Source organism: Cebus imitator, unplaced genomic scaffold (assembly GCF_001604975.1).
Source record: "Cebus imitator isolate Cc_AM_T3 unplaced genomic scaffold, Cebus_imitator-1.0 Scaffold241, whole genome shotgun sequence".
Classification (NCBI taxonomy): domain Eukaryota; kingdom Metazoa; phylum Chordata; class Mammalia; order Primates; family Cebidae; genus Cebus; species Cebus imitator.
Genome location: NW_016107556.1, coordinates 107,790 through 126,232, shown reverse-complemented (window position 1 = coordinate 126,232; position 18,443 = coordinate 107,790). Strand labels below are relative to the sequence as shown.

The following is an 18,443-nucleotide window of genomic DNA, read 5'->3' as shown; positions in this document are numbered from 1 at the left end:
TACATAGGTACCCTAAGAACCAACAATTCACTCTTACATATTTACCCAAGGGATCTAAAAACAAATGTTCACTAGGACTTGTGCAAAAATGTTCATATTAGCTTTATTCCTAATACCTATAAGCTGGAAGCCCAGGTATCCATTAGTAGAATAGTGGCATATTCATAGAATAAAATACTGTTTACTATTCAGCAACGAAAATAAACCAACTTCTGATACAAGCAACAACATAGATGAATGAACCCCAAAAACATAATGACTGCACAAAAGTTTCCACAATAGAATACAAATTGTATGGTTCCATTTATGTAAAATACTAACAAAGGTGAAACTAACCTATGGTGAAAATCATCAGAAGACTGGTTATCTCTTGGGATGTTAAGGTATGAGTTTGCTAGGAAGGGACATAAGGAATCTTTCCAGAGTGATGGTTATGTTCTGTATCTTGATGGGAGTTTGGTTTGCATAGGTGTATGTGTCTAGAGGAACTCCTGAATGATACATTTAAGATCTGTGCATTGCACTGTATACAAATTTTATTTGAAAATAAACAAAGAAATTATAAATAAATATTGACCTCTGGCTAATAATACTGAAGTATTATTAGGGTGGAATATACTCATGTCTAAAACTTATTTTGAAAGACAGTAACAAAAATAATTAAATGAGTTGCTGGATGGATAGAGAAATGAGTAGAGAATCAACATGGGATAAAACTAATGTGGTAAAATGTTAATTGAAGAAATCCAGTGGTAAGTATACAGGTGTTCATTGTACAATTCTTTCTTTCTTTTTCTTTTTATTGCATTTTAGGTTTTGGGTACATGTGAAGAACATGCAAGATTGTTGCATAGGTACACACATGGCAGTGTGATTTGCTGCCTTCCTCCCCATCACCTATATCTGGCATTTCTCTCCATGCTCTCTCTCCCCAACTCCCTACCCCCCACTGTCCCTCCCCTATTTCACCCCGACAGGCCCCAGTGTGTGATGCTCCCCTCCCTGTGTCCATGTGTTCTCATTGTTCAACACCCACCTATGAGTGAGAACATGCAGTGTTTGATTTTCTGTTCTTGTGTCAGTTTGCTGAGAATGATGGTTTCTTCTTTCGACATTTCACTAAGTTTGAAAATTTTTAATAGACTTTTGAGAACAAAAAATTAATCGAAGACAGTTGGTAGATTACATATTAGGTTGAGTCCTGGCCTTAGGAAAAGACATGAAATCTAGCTCATAGGCAAAGGAGGCTCCTAGGTCCAGCAATTGGCCTTCTTTGCTCCATTCTAACTTTGGCAATGAACCTGGAGGCTGAGACAAAGCAAATAACCAAGTTCTTTTCCATTCCACAAGACCCACTGGCTCATGCTCCCTCCAGATGCCTCACCAACAAGATGGTGACTTTAAGCATTCTCAGCAGATCTATTCTAGAGACCTGGAATGGAAAAGGGCACCAATCACTCTGTCTCTGCTGAGCACCTACTGTATGGTTCTCTCTGTGCTAAGTTTCAAGGACATTATGATGAACCAAATAAAAATGGTCTTCATTGCTCTTAATATTGATGAAATGCTGTCCCTCTTCTACTTCTATTATTATTCACACCCTGAAGAATTACAAGTTCCCTTTGTAAGCCATTTTGACATTTCTTAAATCTGTGATTTCAAAAATCTCTTTCTGATGTTGGATCTGAATACCTCTATCTAAACAGAAAGGAAATTTTTTTCTTGTTTAACCTCTCTGGAGTGAAACTTGACACAAAAAGGTCTCAAAGCCTCAAAATAGCTCAAGAAGAAATTAGATACAAGCCTAATGACCCAGAGTCACCTTATACTCTCCAGAAGTAAAAAGGCTGGGAGAGAGAGCAGCTGGCCACTAAGCTCAACCCTCTGCCCCACTTCCAACAGAGATCACACTCATTATCATTCCTTTCCCTGGCACCCCCGCCAGAACTCTTGCCCAGAGTTTAGACCAGGACTTGGCATCAAGAGTAGGTTCTTGGCCCTCTGGGTAGCTTGAAACGACCTTGAATCCCATGGTAGAAATCCAGTTGCTACAGCCTCACCTTTAACCTGCAGAAGAGAAAAATCCTGTCTCTTTCCCCAAACCTTTCTGTTAGAATGCAGACATGTTTTATGCTGATATGTTAATATTACAATGACCTCATATTGAATGAGTGCTATTATATTCAACAAAAAGAAAATAAAGATTGGTTGCATTTTTGAGAAAGGCTGTCACACCCTTTACTATAGCAACTAATCTCCTTTGCTTAACTGAATATTTTTCCCTTTGCAAAGTCCAGTCACCTGTTTGTCACCTTTGTTTGCTTACAGATTCATAGCTCTGAAACTTTCTTAGCAAGGTGGTCATTTCCAGCTTCTTACTGCCCCTCCTCCAGACCAAAATACCTTTGCTTCTTCTTCCTCCCTGCCTCCACTTCTCCAATAATTTTCACCTCTCAGAAAGTATAAATACCTGTTTTCCTTCCCTAGAGTTCTTTTTTTTTGGCGGGGGGAGGTGGATATAATGATATGACTCAAGGAAATAACTGCATAGTTTTTCTCTCCCTGGTGCCAGTTAAGGCAATTGGTGCCTTAGGATTTTCTGAAGCTCTTTGAAAACAACAGGGTTAGTCAGATTCCAGCGATTTACCTTCTGAAGGCTGAGCATGTCTGGGCAATGGCTGCATAATTTGGATGGAGTCATCACTGATGAAGCAGAGTTGGCTCAGCCAGGCAGCACTCGCTGCTCTTTTTAAACTCCACAGCACCAGGGATGAAGTCACCTTTCTTCTTTTAAAAAGAACACATTTGCTCTGTGAGTCCCTGTCAGTTCTATTATAAGTTAGTATTTTTTCCACTGCTGGTCACCAGGACTTCTCCCAGGTAAGAAAACTGTTATTTAATGGGTTTCACTCTAGGGAACCTTGACATGAGGGGGGACTTTGGAAGGCATCTATGGGCAGAGTTTAAGTTAGATCAAGAAATACTCAATTGGGTGGAGAGGGTAGCTGGTTCCATGGCAACTAATCCCCACCTGGTGGGATGGCAGATCATGGCTAGGCAAAGTCAGCTTTGAGCTGCAGTGGTGGGCTCTCTCAGTGGCCGTGGGAATCTAACCTGGGTTTGGCGTTAGATGCCTATTCTAAGAGTTGTATAATGAGCATATTAGTGAAGAAGCTATAAGCGGTCTCCTTTGGGTTAGGGCCATCCATACACCCTTTGCCTTCCTACTGACTGGCTTTGTGATTGGGTAGACCGTTAGAGGATTGATCCTTATAAATAAAAGGTGATGTGCAGAAAAGCAGCTCTCTGGAGAGCCTTGGTTTGCTGCTTAGCTGGCGTGAATGCTTACCTTCTTTCTCAGGAGTGTAGCAAGAAACAAAGGGACCCAGGATCCCTGTTCTGACATGCAGGTACCTTGTTCAAACAGTGGCTGTGCTGCTGCATGTAGGGCAAAAGTGTAAAAACACATCTTAGTGTCTGTTTCTATGAGTTCTTCCAAGAAAATGTACATGAGATCTGAGATCTCTCTCTCTCTCTTTCTGCGTGTGTGTGTGTGTGTGTGTGTGCATGTGTGTGTGTGCAGGCAGACCCTGTGCTCCTAGAGACCACTGAAATCTCCCTGCAACACTTTCTATGAGTTATGTGAGTCTCTGTCACCGATTGAATGATACAGCTCTTATTAGCTTTAGAAGGCTCAATAAAGTCATCTTGTTTATGACAGAGGTGTCTACAGGATGATAAATGGCTTTTGGAAAGAGAGTTGAACCACTGTCAAATGAAAATGTTGAGAATTACGGAGCCCTTTATTTCTTGGCACAGAACCCTGACACATACGGTATTTGGTATGTTTGGCACCAACATCTGTAACCTATACAGGGAGCAAAGACTCTCATTTAGATAAGAGATGTCTGCTTTGCTTTCAGTACAATTGCATCCTGGCGGCCAGTGCCTGGTTACACATTCACCTCAGACTAGACCATATGCAGAATTCATTCTCACCTGAAGTCTGCTCCTCCTTCTGTGTCTCCTAGCTCTGTGAAAAGTTCCTGGTGGTAGATTTCTGGATTTCACCCTGAACACCTCTCCAAATGCCCTCACATCTTCACATCTGATTTGGGAACACATTCAACAGATTTGAACTCAATATTATCTCTTAAATCCATCCACTTCTTCCCATTTCCACAGACATTACCCTAATTTAAAGCCCTTATCATCTTCTTCTGGGAATACAGAAACCTCACATCTGGGCCTCCTCTTTCCAGTCTTACCTCCCAGCAGCAGCCAGAATGATGGTTCTAAAATAATTGATCAGTACCTACGCAATCCAATCAATCACCAGTCTGTTGAGTCAGTCTTCTTAATAACGCTCCAAATTTTTTTACATCTCTCTACCCCACTACTACTTTGGTCTAATCCATCAGCATACTTTTCCCAAGTTATTGCAGTATTCCCTTAGCTGGTCACCCTGCTACCAGTCTGACTCCACTCCTAGTATAAGACACTCTAAGCTTCTTGTTTTACCAAGCTTTCTAAGAACATTTTTACCAGAGCACAACTTGAAACACTGATTATTCTATTTGGAGTTCAGAAGCATTAGCATTTTTATGACTCCTGTAGATGCTTTAAGGAGAGAGACCAGAATGTGAGAGGATGGGGAAATGTAGAGAGCAGTGGGTAGGCAGCCTGAAGAATGCATAAACCTCAGACTTTAGAACTATGTGAGTCTTCATTTGAATCCCAGTTTCTCCACTTTTCAGTATGGCTTGGACCAAATGTCTAAAACTTCTTGAGGCTCATTTTCCTCAACTGTGAAATGGAAATAATAACTGCTTCACTAGGTAAATAGAAGAGTTAAAGGAAAACATTTATGGAAGGTTCTAAAACATAGCAATTAAGAATTTTCAGGAAAAAAAAAAAAAAAAGAATTTTCAGTTTGTCTCCTTCTTTCCTTCCCTTTTAAGGGTTATAATCTCTAACCATCACCTATCTTGTAAGTATTCATATGCATATGTTTAAAACTCTCTGTAGCTTGCATGGTAGGAAGAGGAGTGGCAAAGAAATACATGAGACCTCTCTTAAGAAACTTGAAGTTTACTTAAGCCAACCTAAACAGTGCATCTATAAATGTCTATAAAACAAGCAATCTGTGATTGTAATGTGTGTAGTGGTAACAACTGAGTACGTAACCAGACAGGGCCTGAGTAAACAGGTCCGTAAATACCTGCAGACAGAGTGTAAACAGATTTATATCAAGCAGTTTTAGATTTCGGCTACTCAGAGATTTAAAAATCATTGATTGAAGTAAAACTTACGAAAAGGACTTGTACATTTAGAGTGGCTTAAGGACATGCAGATTAGTGTTTAAAATGACTTCATACTCATTCATTTATCAAGCATTTATTGAGTCTATACTCTGTGCTGGCTCTTAGACTATACAAATTATTTACTATTCTTCTTACAGGAGATCAATGTTAATTCTCTACCTCTTAAAAATAGGTTAGCCTTAGGGACTTGACTGACCAATAGAATGAGAAGAAAGCAACATTTTGGGACAGCCACAGCTAGGTTCTAAGAAGGTTTGCATCTTCCTCCTGGGTTTCTTGGCTCAGTCACTCTGGGAGAAGCCAACTACTGTGTAGAGTCATATGTTAGTAAACTGGCTCTCTAGAGAAAAAAAGTTTCCTGATTTGCAGTGTTTGCCAATTTTCATGGTGTAAATACTCCCACCATGGCTTCCAAAATGATAGCACTGAACACAGGTTTGGGAGAAGATATGCAGAATCAGCTCTTCTAAGCCAATACAAGCTGGTTCAAGCCCATGACTGTCAATTACTCTGAGACTAGCATATTGTCAGAAAGTCCAAGCTGGCCACATGGAAATGCTATGAGGATTGAAGCCCAACCAGCCCTCAGATTTTCCAGCCATTCAAACTTAGGCTCCAGATACCTAAGGAAAGAAACCTTTAAATGACTCCAGATCCCACCACTATCTGATTGCCACTATATGAGAGATTCTGAACGAGAACCATTCAGCTCAGCCCACTCCACGTACAGAACACTGAGTGATAAAAACAGTTTGTATTATCCAAGTTTGGGGGTGGTTTGTATGTAGCATTAGAAAATGGGAACAAGGTGGTAACCTTGTTTACTCAGAAGCCCACTGAGATCAAGCCCCTGAGGTAGTGTCAGGAATAGAAGAATCCATCCAGGTAGTTCTGTGTCATTGCATATTTCCTGGCCTTATACCACTAACACAAATATTTTAGTTAAAATGCCTCAAGTGAGAGACTTATTTACTTTATTAAGTTTTACCATTATAATAAAATCAGGGAAAACATCTCTCACACTCACACACACACTCTTCTCTCATCATCCGCCTCCATACCTACCCACTCAACTCTCCTCATACAAAACTTTGCTGAAGATCTGTCTTGCCAATTGCTATATTGGCCATGCCTCATCCTCCACATGGAATTTGTTAGGGGAAGGAGGTAGAGCAGAGACAATATGAAGTCAGGGAACTCTCCAGAGGTTCCACCTGAGGTCGTGAGAAAAGAGTAGCAAAGAGGAGGATTTTAAACAGGCTTTGGTGAAGACACATAGACTAGTGGTTAAAAGTATGAATTTTGAAGTTAGATGACCTGGGTTCCCATCAGGATTCTGACATTTTCTAGTTGCTCGTCTTGGGAAAGTATCTAGACATGTCTTCTTAGTTTCTTCTTCTTTAAAATCTGGATAATAATGCCATCTCGCAAAGTTCATGTGATTATGTTATTTGTAGAGTGCTTAGCACAAAGCCCAGTACATCTGTGTTATGTAAATTAACAACAGCTAACAGTGGCAGTACTGACAGCCTTGGAGCACTACTGATGATACTATTGTTGCAAGTCCCAAAGCCACAGGCTCCCTGGCAAACCCAGAGCTTCAGTTGCTTAGTCACACTACAGGTGCCCAAGATAAGCACTCAATAAATTCTTACATCACATTGAATATTTACATTCTGAATATCATTTCTACTGCCATTTTTTTCTCTTTTTGCCCCTAAATGCATTTCCAAAGGCTTAAAAACATACCTGTGCATCACATCATCTGTATCTAAAACAATATGAACTGGGACCATATTTTCTCATTTCTTGGGAGTCCTCTTCTTACCTTCCACTGTGTAGCAGGTGGTTGAATAGTTCGGTGATTGGTATACTATAACTATTTATTACTATTTTTTATGTTGTGTTTAAGGAGAAACTGAAGTTAGATGACTTCTGCAGGGATTCAAAGCCCAGGGTTTGAATTGTAGGTTTACCAGTATATAGATACTGTATACAGTATTTAGATACATGCTACCACTTTTGTAGGTCAGGGTGAAGGATAAACTCACTCTTGTGAGAGCAAAATGTGAATGTTAAGTTCTGTTGCTTTATTCATACCTTGTGAATACAAAATTTTAATATATGAATTGATGTTTGACAGATTGGTCTCATTAAATTTATGTTCGGTCTACTTGTAGATTTTGTAAACAAAGAATCACGCAAACATTCTAGCTGTTAAAGAATAGCTGGTTTGTATATTTTTTAAAAACATTACAAAGTACTTATAGATTCATGAGTCTATGAGTGCCCCATTTCACACAGCCTTCCTCACTGTTAACATTTACATACCTATAGTACAATATCAAAATCAGGTAATTGACACTGGTATAATCTACAGACCTTATCAGATTTTATTACTACTCATGTACTCATTGTGCATGAGTGTGTGTGTGTGTGTGTGTGTGTGATTGTATACAGTTTTTATCACATTAGCTTCATGTAACTATTGCCACAATCAAAATATCACTAACTATATAATCAGTGCAAGGCTTCTTTATGCTTCCCTTTAAAGCCATGGTCCCATCCCTAACCCTTCGAAACCATTAATCTGTTGTCCATCTATATAATTTTAAGAATGTTATATAATCATGTTAATATGTAACTTTATGATATTGGCTTCTTCCATTCAGCATAATAATCTTGAGATTTATCCAGGTTGTTTTCTGCATCAATAGTTGGTTCTTTTTTGTTACTGTGTTGTATTGCATAGTATGTTGTATTGCACAGTTTGCTTACACATTCACTCACTTACCCATTGGAGGACATTTGGGTAACTTCTAGTATTTGGCTGTTGCAACTAAAGATGCTATGAACATTCATTTATAAGTTTTCACATGCACATAAATTTTCATTTATTTGGGATAAATGCCTGAGAATGTGATATCTGGGTTTTATGGTGAGTTTTTAGTTTTAAAAGAAACTGTCAAACTATTAATATTTATACAGAATGACCATAACATTTTATGTTACCACCAGCAATATATGAGTAATAGAGTTTCTCTGCATCCTTCCCAGAATATGGTGTTATTACTATTTTTTATTTTAGTTATTCTGATAGATGGATATTGATACCTCATTGTGGTTTTAATTTGTGTTTGCCTAATGGATAATTTTGTCCTCTGTATTTTCATGTTGTCCTCTGTATTTTCTCTTCAGTGAAATGCCTATTTATGCTTTTTGCCCCAGTAAATGGTCCTGGGATATCTGACTAGCTATATGCAGAAGAATGAAACCAGACCCCTGCCTTTTACCATATACAAAAATTCACTCAAGATGAATTAAAGATTTAAATGTAAGACCTCAAACTATAAAAATCCTAGAAGAAAACCTAGAAAATCGGTCTTTTCAAAGAATTTTTAGCTAAGTCCCCAAAAGCAATTGTAACAAAAAGAAAAATTGACAAGTTGGACCTAATTAAACTAAAGAGCATCTGCACAACAAAAGAAACCAGCAACATAGTAGACAGACAACCTACAGAATGGGAGAAAATGTTTTCAAATTATGTATCTGACAAAGGTCTAATATCCAGAATCTCTAAGGAAATTAAGCCAAAACACAAATAACCCACTATTTTCTAATTGGATTGTTTGTTTTTTGTTGTTGATTTTTTTTCACTGTTGAGTGTTGTGAGTTTTTTTTATATATTCTAGACAGAAGTCCTTTATTAGATGTATGGTTTGCAAATATTCTCTCCCAGTCTCTAATTTTTTATTCCATCCTCTTGAAAGGGCTTTTCTCAGAGCAAAAGTGTTTAATTTTCATGACGTCAAATTTACCAATTTTTCTTTTAATGGATTGTGCTTTTAGTGCAAAGTATAACTTTTTGCCGGGCTCCAGTTCCCAAATATTTTCTATTTTTCTCTAAAAGATTTATAGTTTTATACTTCACATTTAGGTCTTTATTTGAATTAATGTGCATATAATATTGTCAAGTTTAGGTCAAATTTAATTTTTTTTTTTTTGCCTCTGTATGTCTAATTTCTCAAGCACCATTTGTTTAAAAGGCTCTCCTTTCTTTGAATTGGTTTTGCACCTTTGTCAAGAAATCAACTGAGCATATTTGTGTGACTTTATCTCCAGGTTCTCCATTCTCTTCCATTGATGTGCCTATCTCTCTGACAATACCATGCTCTTTTGAGCATCTGACTACTATTACATAGTAAGTTATATGGTAGCTTTATAATAAGCAGTACGCTAGGTAGAGTTATTCCTTTCACTTCAGGGTTCTTTGTCAAAAGTTTTGGCGATCATTGGGACTTTTACTTTCCATATAAACTTTAGAATTAGCTTGTCTATGTCTACAAAACCTTGCTAAGATTTTGAGAGGAATCCTGTTAGACATGTAGTTTAATTTGAGGAGAAGTGGCATTTTTACTATGTTGAGTCTTTCAGTCCTTGAACATGGAAAATGTCTGCACTTATATGGGTCTTTGTTTTTTTAATGAACATTTTATAATTTTCAACATACAGATTTTATAGGTATTTTTAAAAGTATATACTAAGTACTTAACTTTCTTTGGAGCAATTGAAAATGATATTGCATTGTTATACTTTAGTTTCCACATATACATTGTTAATATAGAGAAATGCACTTAATTTTTATGTTAATATTAAATCCTGCAACTGTGTTGAACTCATTTATTAGTTCTAGGTTTCTTCTTCTTCTTTATTGGTAATTTTTTGGGATTTTCTACATAGATCATGTCGTCTACAAATAGAGCATTTTATTTTTTCCTTTCCATTCTGTATGATTTTTCTTTTCCTTGCCTTATTGCACTGGCTAGACCTCTCAGTAAGAGAGATAAGAACAGAAATCCTTTCCAATCTCAAATTAAGAGCATTCAGTCTTTCACCATTAAGTACAATGTTAGTTACAGATGTTTTGTAGATGTTCTTGATCAAGTTGAGGAAGCGTTTCTTTATTCCTAATTTGCTGAGAGTTTCTATCTTGAATGACTGTTTGCTTTTGTTATATGCTTTTTGTGTAATGATCAGTATGATCAGGTGATTTTTTACATTTGTCTGTTGCTATGGTGAATCACACTGAATGATTTTCAAATACTGAGCCTGCCTTACATAGCTGAAATAAATCCCATTTGGTTATGGCTTGTTATTCCTTTTTATATATTGCTGGCTTCAATTTAATAATATTTTGTTAAGGATTTTTGCATCCCAGTTCATAAGAATTAATGATTTGCAGTTTTTCTTCTTTTATATTGTCTTTGTCTGGTTTCATATCAAGCTAGTACTGCCCTCATAAAAGGAGTTAGAAAGTGATTCCTTCTTTTCTATTTTGAAAAAGAGATTGTGTGAAATTGGTATTAATTCTTTAAAAGCTTGGAAAAATTCTCCAGTGAAATCATCTGGACCTGGAAACTTCTTTTTGGGGAGATTTGTAATTATAAATTAAGTTTTTTTTATAGTTGTAGAACTGTTCAGATTATCTATTTCATCTTGGCTGAGTTTTCATTGTGATTTTTGGGAATTAGTCCACTTCTTTGAAATTGTTGAATTTATGAGTGTGAAGTTATGCATCTATTCCAAATTATTCTTTTAATGACTGTAAAATCTGTGGCAATATCTTTTGTTTGATAATGGTAATTTGTGTCTTCTTTCTTTTGATCTTTACCAGTCTGGTTAGGGAGTTATCAATTATATCAATTTTTTCCACTAATAACCAGCTTTATATTTCATAAATTTTCTCTATTACTTTCCCTATTTCAGATTCATTTATTTCTGCCATTATCTTAATTTTTTTCCTTCTGCTTGACTTCGATATATTTTGCTCTTCCTTTTGCTGTTTCTTGAGCTAGCAGCTTGAATTACTGACTTGTGATTACTTCTGTTTTCTAATGTAAGCCTTTAGTGCTATAAATTTTTCTTTTGCCACTTTAGCTGCATCTTACAAATTCTGATGTTCTTTCTTTGTTTTTGTTAAGTTCTATTTAGTCTGTAAAGATGTCCTTGGAGACTTTCTCATTTACCTATGGCTTATTTAAAAGTGTGCTGTTTAACTTCCATGTGCCTAAAAGTTTTTCTGTTTTTGTTTTGCTACTGATTTCTAGTTTTATTCCATAAGGTTAGAGAACATACTCTATTTGATTTCAATTTCTTAACATTTGTTAATAGCTATTTTATGACCCAGAATATAGTCTATTATAATAAATATTCCCTGAATGCCACCACTCCCAGCTGTTTTTATTTTTATTTTTATTTTAGAACTGGGGTCTTACTATATTGCCCAGCTGGTTGCAAATTCCTGGTCTCAAGCAGTCCTCCTGCCTTGGCCTCCCAAAGTGCTGGGATTATAGGTGTGACCCACTGCACCCATCATCACCCTTCCTTTGTTATCACTTTCTTTCTGTTTGAAGAGCTTCCTTTAGCCATTGTTTAATGGTAGGTCTGTTGGTGACAAATTCTCTTAGTTTTCCTTTGCCTAATAATGTCTTTATTTCCCCTTTCATTCCTGAAGCATAGTTTTGCTAGATACAGGATTCATGATTTTGGATTTTCTTCTTTCAGGGTTTAAAATGTATTGTACCAGGTCCTTCTGGCCTTCATAGTTTAAAATGAGAAATCCTCTGTCATTCTAATTGGTGTTTATCTACAGGTAATGCATCATATATCTTTGGCTGTTTTAAAGTGTTTTTTTGTTTGTTTGTTTTAGTTTTCAGAAGTTTATAATGTGTCTTAGTGTGGATTTCCTTGGATTTATCTTATTTAGGTTCAGTTGGCTTCTTGAATCTGTGCATGCATTCAGTTCACCAAATTTGAAAGTTTTCAGCCATTTTTTAAAATACTTTTTCAGCCAATCTTTTTTCTCCCTCTCTGAGATGCTAACAATTCAAATATTATATCTTTGTTTTGATCCTACAGAGTCTCTGAGGCTCTGTTAGATTTTTTGCCCATTTTTTCTTTTTTTGTACAAGTAAATTCTGTTGTTCTGTCCTTAAGTTCACTGATTCTGTGTTATCATCAGCATTCTACTACTAAGCTCATCTGGTGACTTTTTATTTGTTATTATCTATTTAAATTCTATTTTCTGCATTCGGTTCTTTCTTATGACTTCTTTTTCTTTGTTAGAATTGTGTATTTTTCATGTGTTTCAGGCAAATTTATAACTGTTGAAACATTTTTATAATGATTGCTTTAAAATCATTTTCAGATAACTTCAACATCTGAGTCTCTTCAAAGTTGGCATCAGTTGATTGTCATTTCTCATAAAAGTTGTATGTTTCCTGGTTCTTGGTATAATGAATGACTTCCACTTGTACCCCGGACATTTTGGGTATTATTTTACAAGACACTTCATACTGTTTAGATCTTTTATTTTTAGTAAGCAGTCACCCTTTGGGGGCTTAGTGTGTAAGTTCTGGTCTACTTTTGTGAGTTGTAGTTCCAATGACAATTTGTTTTCAGAGTTCTTACAATGCTAATACAGTCTACCTTGTTCTTCTGCTTCTACTTGGGATCCTGCTTTATTACTGCAGGTGCCTCGTGGGCTGTTTGATGGGTATGGGGGAGGAGATAGTCCTGTTCAGGTTTGCTAATGCTTCCCCTGAGGATGGACTGGTCTACCTATTGTCTTGGGTATGGGATATGTACCCTACTGACGTTGTTGCAGATGGAGCCCACCACTATTCTGGAGTTTGCTGATGTGACACTGTAGAAAGTGGGGCTTGCTGACATGTGTTGGGTAGGGAATGGTTCAGTCTGCTGTGCTACTATTGCTGCTCAGGCGGATCAGTCTCTTGCTCCTGCCACAGCTCAGCATGAGGACCAGAGGATTATTTTTCTGGCAGGACTCTTCTGGGCTCACCCTTTCCCTGCCTTTGGCCAGACACAGACGGCTTTTCGTGTTTGTTTTTCAATTCTATTCCTGCTGGTGGTTTGGGGTTGTAAGCCTCCCTGGTGCCCAGCATGGGATATAAGGGAGATAAAAAGATAACTCAGGGAAATCACTATGGTGTCTCAAGTTCTGAAGTCCCTAGCCAGTCAACTTTCTCTTTTCCATCTTTCAGAGTACTTTTACAATCATCTGTTGAGTTATTTCCAGAGTATTTAGTTATATTTAGAGGAGAAGAAGAGGTAAAAGTGAGTCCGTAACATCTTAACTCACAATAAACTTTTACAATTGAAAAATGGGAAGAGACAGACAATTTCTGGCAGGAAAAGCCATATGAGAGAGGAAGTCTAGTCATATTAGCTAGATAATTAAAGCATGTCACAAAATATTAAAATACAAGTACAAAACTGTAGAAATCAGTGGGAAAAAAATAAAGAGTCCAGAAAGACGGCTAACAAAAATGGCAATGTGGTGTTTCACCCCAGTGATATTGGGGGAAATGACATTTGGAAAGGAAAATTAAAGCTGGATTCCTGTCTCCAAATAAATTCCAGATTAATAAAAACATATGTTAAAAATTAAGAAATAAAAATAATTTTTAAATTGATAAATTATTTAATGATCTTGAAGTAGAACAGAACTTTTTAAGCATGGCACCAAACTCAGAAGCTATACAAAGAAAAGACTGACACATAGAATTACTTAAAATATAAATAAAACATATGTGATGAAAGTAGTATAAATGAAATCAGAATACAATGATAAATAGAAAAAAGACCATTTGTAACATTTATGCAATGAAGCAAAATACACTTTAAAATTTTTAAATAGTACATTCAATACAAAAAAAGAAATTGCATAAAAATGGGCAAAGTATGTGAACAGGCTGTTTAGAAGAAAAGAAATACAGATGGCCAATAAATATATGAAAGAAAGATAAACTCAGAACTTATAAAGCCCTAATTAAAACACTGAGAAAACTTTCTTCTTTTCATTATTTAAAAAAGTTGCAAATTTAATAAATGAGACTTGTAAAAAAATATATGGTGTTAATAAAGTTTCCTTCTAAGCTTCACACTCTCAAACTTGAAATCTCATTTCCTTGCCTGGAAGTATCTCTACTAAAAGTCTACTATTCCTTCAAGGCCTTTCTCTATGTGATTAAAAGTGTGCATGTATATCTTTCTTGGACAACAGTTGGATTCCCTTTATAAATTATTTTGCACTGGCTTTTTATAATTTACATGTCAATTTACCAACTTTTCATATCAGTTTTTACAGAGTCATTTTATTTGTTTTAATGGCTGTGTGAGATTTACAATATAACTATACCTTACTTTAACCATTTACGACAGCAATTAAAATGTTTTCTTTTCTTATTACAAAAAATGCCATATTACATATATCTTTGTGCTCTTATTCTGTAATTGCTTTCTGTAGTGTAGATACTTAGAAGTGAAATTGCTAAATCAAATGACATATGACTTCGTATATTGGAGAGTGTGAAGATATGCCAAGTTGCCATTTAAAAATGGTTTTTAGTATATTTGTCTACCAAAGTATGAGAATATCTGTTTCTTCAGATAATCACCATTTCTTGATATCAGTCTTTTAAAACATTTTGCCAAAGTGATGAGTGAAAAAGAAAAAGAAATCAAGATTGTTTTAATTTGACTCTTTGAGCGTTGCATTGAATATTTTTTAACTTTTATATTTGTTTATCTAGCAAGCCTTGTCTTGCTTTCTGTTGTCAGTTTCTTATTGATATATAGAAACATATTTAAATGTGGATATTAATCTTTTGTATACATGTTATGAATTTTACCTTGCATTTCTCTTATGTTTATTTTACTTTTCTTTATTCTTTCTTTTTAAAGAAAATTTAAATTTGATGTAGCCTAATGTATCTATAGTTATTTTGTGACTTCTAGATTTTACGTATTATTTGGTAAGATTTTTCCCACTCCAGAATTATAAAATTATTTCTTCTAACAAGCTTAGTTTTACTGTGAAGACTTTAATTCATCTTTAATTTTTATATGCTATGAAATAGGAATCCACTTAAAAATGAATAGACAATTGTCCCAATAATTATCTCAATACTATTTATTGAATAGTGTGTCCTTTCCCCACTAATCTGAAATGCCAATATTTTTCATATACTAAATTCTATTGATTATTGTTTGGACTTCTTATTCTGTGCTAACAAATTATTTCTTCTAGTAACGAGATCACACTGTTTTAATTACTTTAGTTTTATACAGTGCTTTGTATTATTATTTGGGAAAGTAAGTAATCAAATGCTTACACTGTTTTTCTTTGTCAAAAATGTCTAGGCTAGGGTAGGGAGTGGGTATATGATAAAAAATTACTTAATAGTTATAATGTACATTATGTGAGTGATAGCTACCCTAAAAGCCCTGATTGCACCACTATACAATCTATGCATGCTACAAAATTATACCTGTACCCCATAAATTTATACAAAAAGAAATTCTAGGCCAATAATCAAGATATATTAGGAAGACAAAAAGCCAGAGGGAAAATGTACGTGTGTGTGAAAGAAGGAGCGAGAGAGAGATTTAAATATTTGAAAAAACATAGGCAATATTTGGAGGGCACATAAAAAACTGCAATAGTTACTTCTAGGGAGTGGGACTATTGGGCATACTACTGATGAGTGAGTCGTCTCACTTTGGATATTTCCTTACTATGTATTCTTTAAAAAAATAAATATGCATTTCTTTTATAATGAAAAACAGTATCTGCTTTTCTGTGATAGAAACCCAAGTCTGTGTGAGGGCACATCCTGTGTATCACACAGTATTTCTCAACTGTGGCTCCACATTAAAATTACTTGGGAAATTTTTAAGAAATATGAACACCCAAGGATCTGCCCCCAAAGATTCTGGTTTCATAGTCTGAGGGAGGGCCTGGGACATCAGCATATTTTAGAAGTTCCCCAGGTAGTTTGAATGTGCAGCCTCAGCTGAGAACCACTACTGTAGATGATGTGAGGCTTAAAAGGGTCCCCAGAAGGCCACTGTGCGGAGGTATTTTCGGAATATAATTACTTGGGGATGCGATCCAAAGTAATCCATCACTTCTTGGTCAGGCTAAGTGCTGGCATGCGATTGAGAGCAAACAACTCCAAGGGGAGATGTGGAAAAGAACTTTGCTCAAATATGTATGAAAGCATCCCTCTCTGTGGAAAGCAGTTGTATTGAAAGGTTGACTCACGTAGGCTCCCTCAGCCCATAAAGGATTCTTGTAAACTAGTCATGACCGTGAGAGGTGCAGGGATCGTATGGAAAACCAGCAACAATGAAACAGCTGCACCTCAGAAGCCCAGACTGTGGCTAGTACCGGAGGGTTCTACCAGAGCTCCAGGAATCACAGTTATTTTGAGATCTCTCACAAGAGCCTTTCAAACATCTTTCATCTGGAGAATCACTTTGCTAAAACGAAATGGCTTTTGGAAACCTGATGTGGAAAAATGATTGAGGAGGAGCTATTCCAACCCACATGCCTCCCCCACCCAAAACACCTCCCTGAAGAAATATGAGAAGTGGCTGGAAACTCAATATTTGTAGCTCTCTCTCTCCCTCTGTTTTCTTTTCTGCACGTCTTCTGGTGCTGCTCCCTATCTGCTGATTCTGACTCTATATTCCTGACAGAGGATCTGATTGGCCCCTCAATTGTCTGGCCTGATTGAGCGAGATTTTCTACACCAGGTAACTATGCAGATGGAGTCGTGTGCCCACCCCCCGTCAACTGGGCTAGAGAGGTTGTGGGGAGCAGAAGAAGAAATGGGGTGCTTGGGGATTAAGGGAAGAGGGTGTGGGTAAAATAGTTTCCCTTAGAAGGGAGAGTGAATGGAACATAAACCATGATTAACCGTCCAGGCCAAGCATTGTCAGCCTTCAGTGAATATTAAATTGGAGAGGAGATTTCAACAGGTGTGAAATTGCTTAAATTAAAATAAACATGCTAAGGGGAAACCTATTGAGAATCTGTAGAGATCTCTGAACACAACATCGCCAAAGGTCTCTTCTCAATTTAAGAATCCAAGGTTTTAAAAAGATCTTAAGAGCCTAGGAGGTCAGGAGAATGAAATTCATTTTCCTTTGGGATGGGGTCTGTACCATGTTTAGCTATTGAGCATATGAAATGTGAGTGGTTCAAGTGGATGTGTGGCATAAGTGAAAATACACATCGCATTTTGAAGTTTGGGATGGTAAAATATCTAACATTTGCAATGATAATGTTTTATTTTGATTGCATGTTAAAATAGTATTGTGACTATAGCGGATTAAAAACATATACTATTAAAATTATTTTCACCTGTACTACTTTTTTTTTTTTAATGTGGTGTTATGGATTGAATGTTTGTGCTATCACAAATTTCTATGTTGAAGCCCTACCCCTTGAATATATGGTATTTGGAGGTGGGGCCTTTAGGAGATGAATAAATTTAGATGAGTCTTCAGGGTGGGCCCACATTATGGAATTGGTATCCTTATAAGAACTGGAAGAGTCTAGAGTGCTCTGTCTTTCCACTATGTGAGGACACAGGGAGAAAGTGGTCATCAGCAACCTAGGAAGAGGGTCTTTGCCAGAAAACAGAATTGACAAAACTTTAATCTAGAATTTCCCAGCCTTCAGAACTGTGAAAATTAAATAATTGTTATTGAAACAACCTAGACTCTGGTATTATAGCAACTGTAGCTGACTAACACATGTGGCTATTCGAAAATTTAAATTTATATATGCAACTCACATTCTCTTTTTAATAGACAGTGCTGGATTGGTTGACAACTGTGATGTTTTCCCCTGTTTGGATTTAGCTGTAAAGATCTGCATATTAACAACAGCCCTTTGCTGTGGGGCCCACGTCAATATCCTATTCTTGGCTGATAATCAGAGAGCTGTGACAGTTTATCTTATCTGGCTCTTTGTCTCTTAGTCTCACAGACTTTAGCCTAGCTCCTTTTCTCTCATAGCCACACTTAATCCTCTCCTGTGGTTTCCCAGCCTCCCACACCCAGTTGGTATTGTTTATGGCTCCATCTCAGCAAGTCCTTACAGAGCCTTCCTCTGCCTTTTCACCTCTGTTGCTCTTCCCTGACTCGTTTATCCCCTCCCTTTCTAGAAGTGGCACATATCAATGGATTCATGTTTGCACTCTTACCCATTTTTTTTTTTTTTTTTTGAGACGGAGTTTCGCTCTT

At 36.5% G+C, this 18,443-nt stretch overlaps 1 protein-coding gene across 1 annotated transcript in view; it reads left to right on the top strand.

The window, feature by feature from the left end:
- Positions 1-2,703: 2,703 nt before the first annotated feature.
- LOC108282445 (angiomotin-like protein 1) overlaps positions 2,704-18,443 on the top strand; it is a gene marked incomplete at its 3' end in the record, with an annotated part of 117,792 nt that continues 102,052 nt past the window's right edge. The window contains exon 1 of the mRNA XM_017498396.2: positions 2,704-2,880. The remainder of the gene's footprint in view (positions 2,881-18,443) is intronic.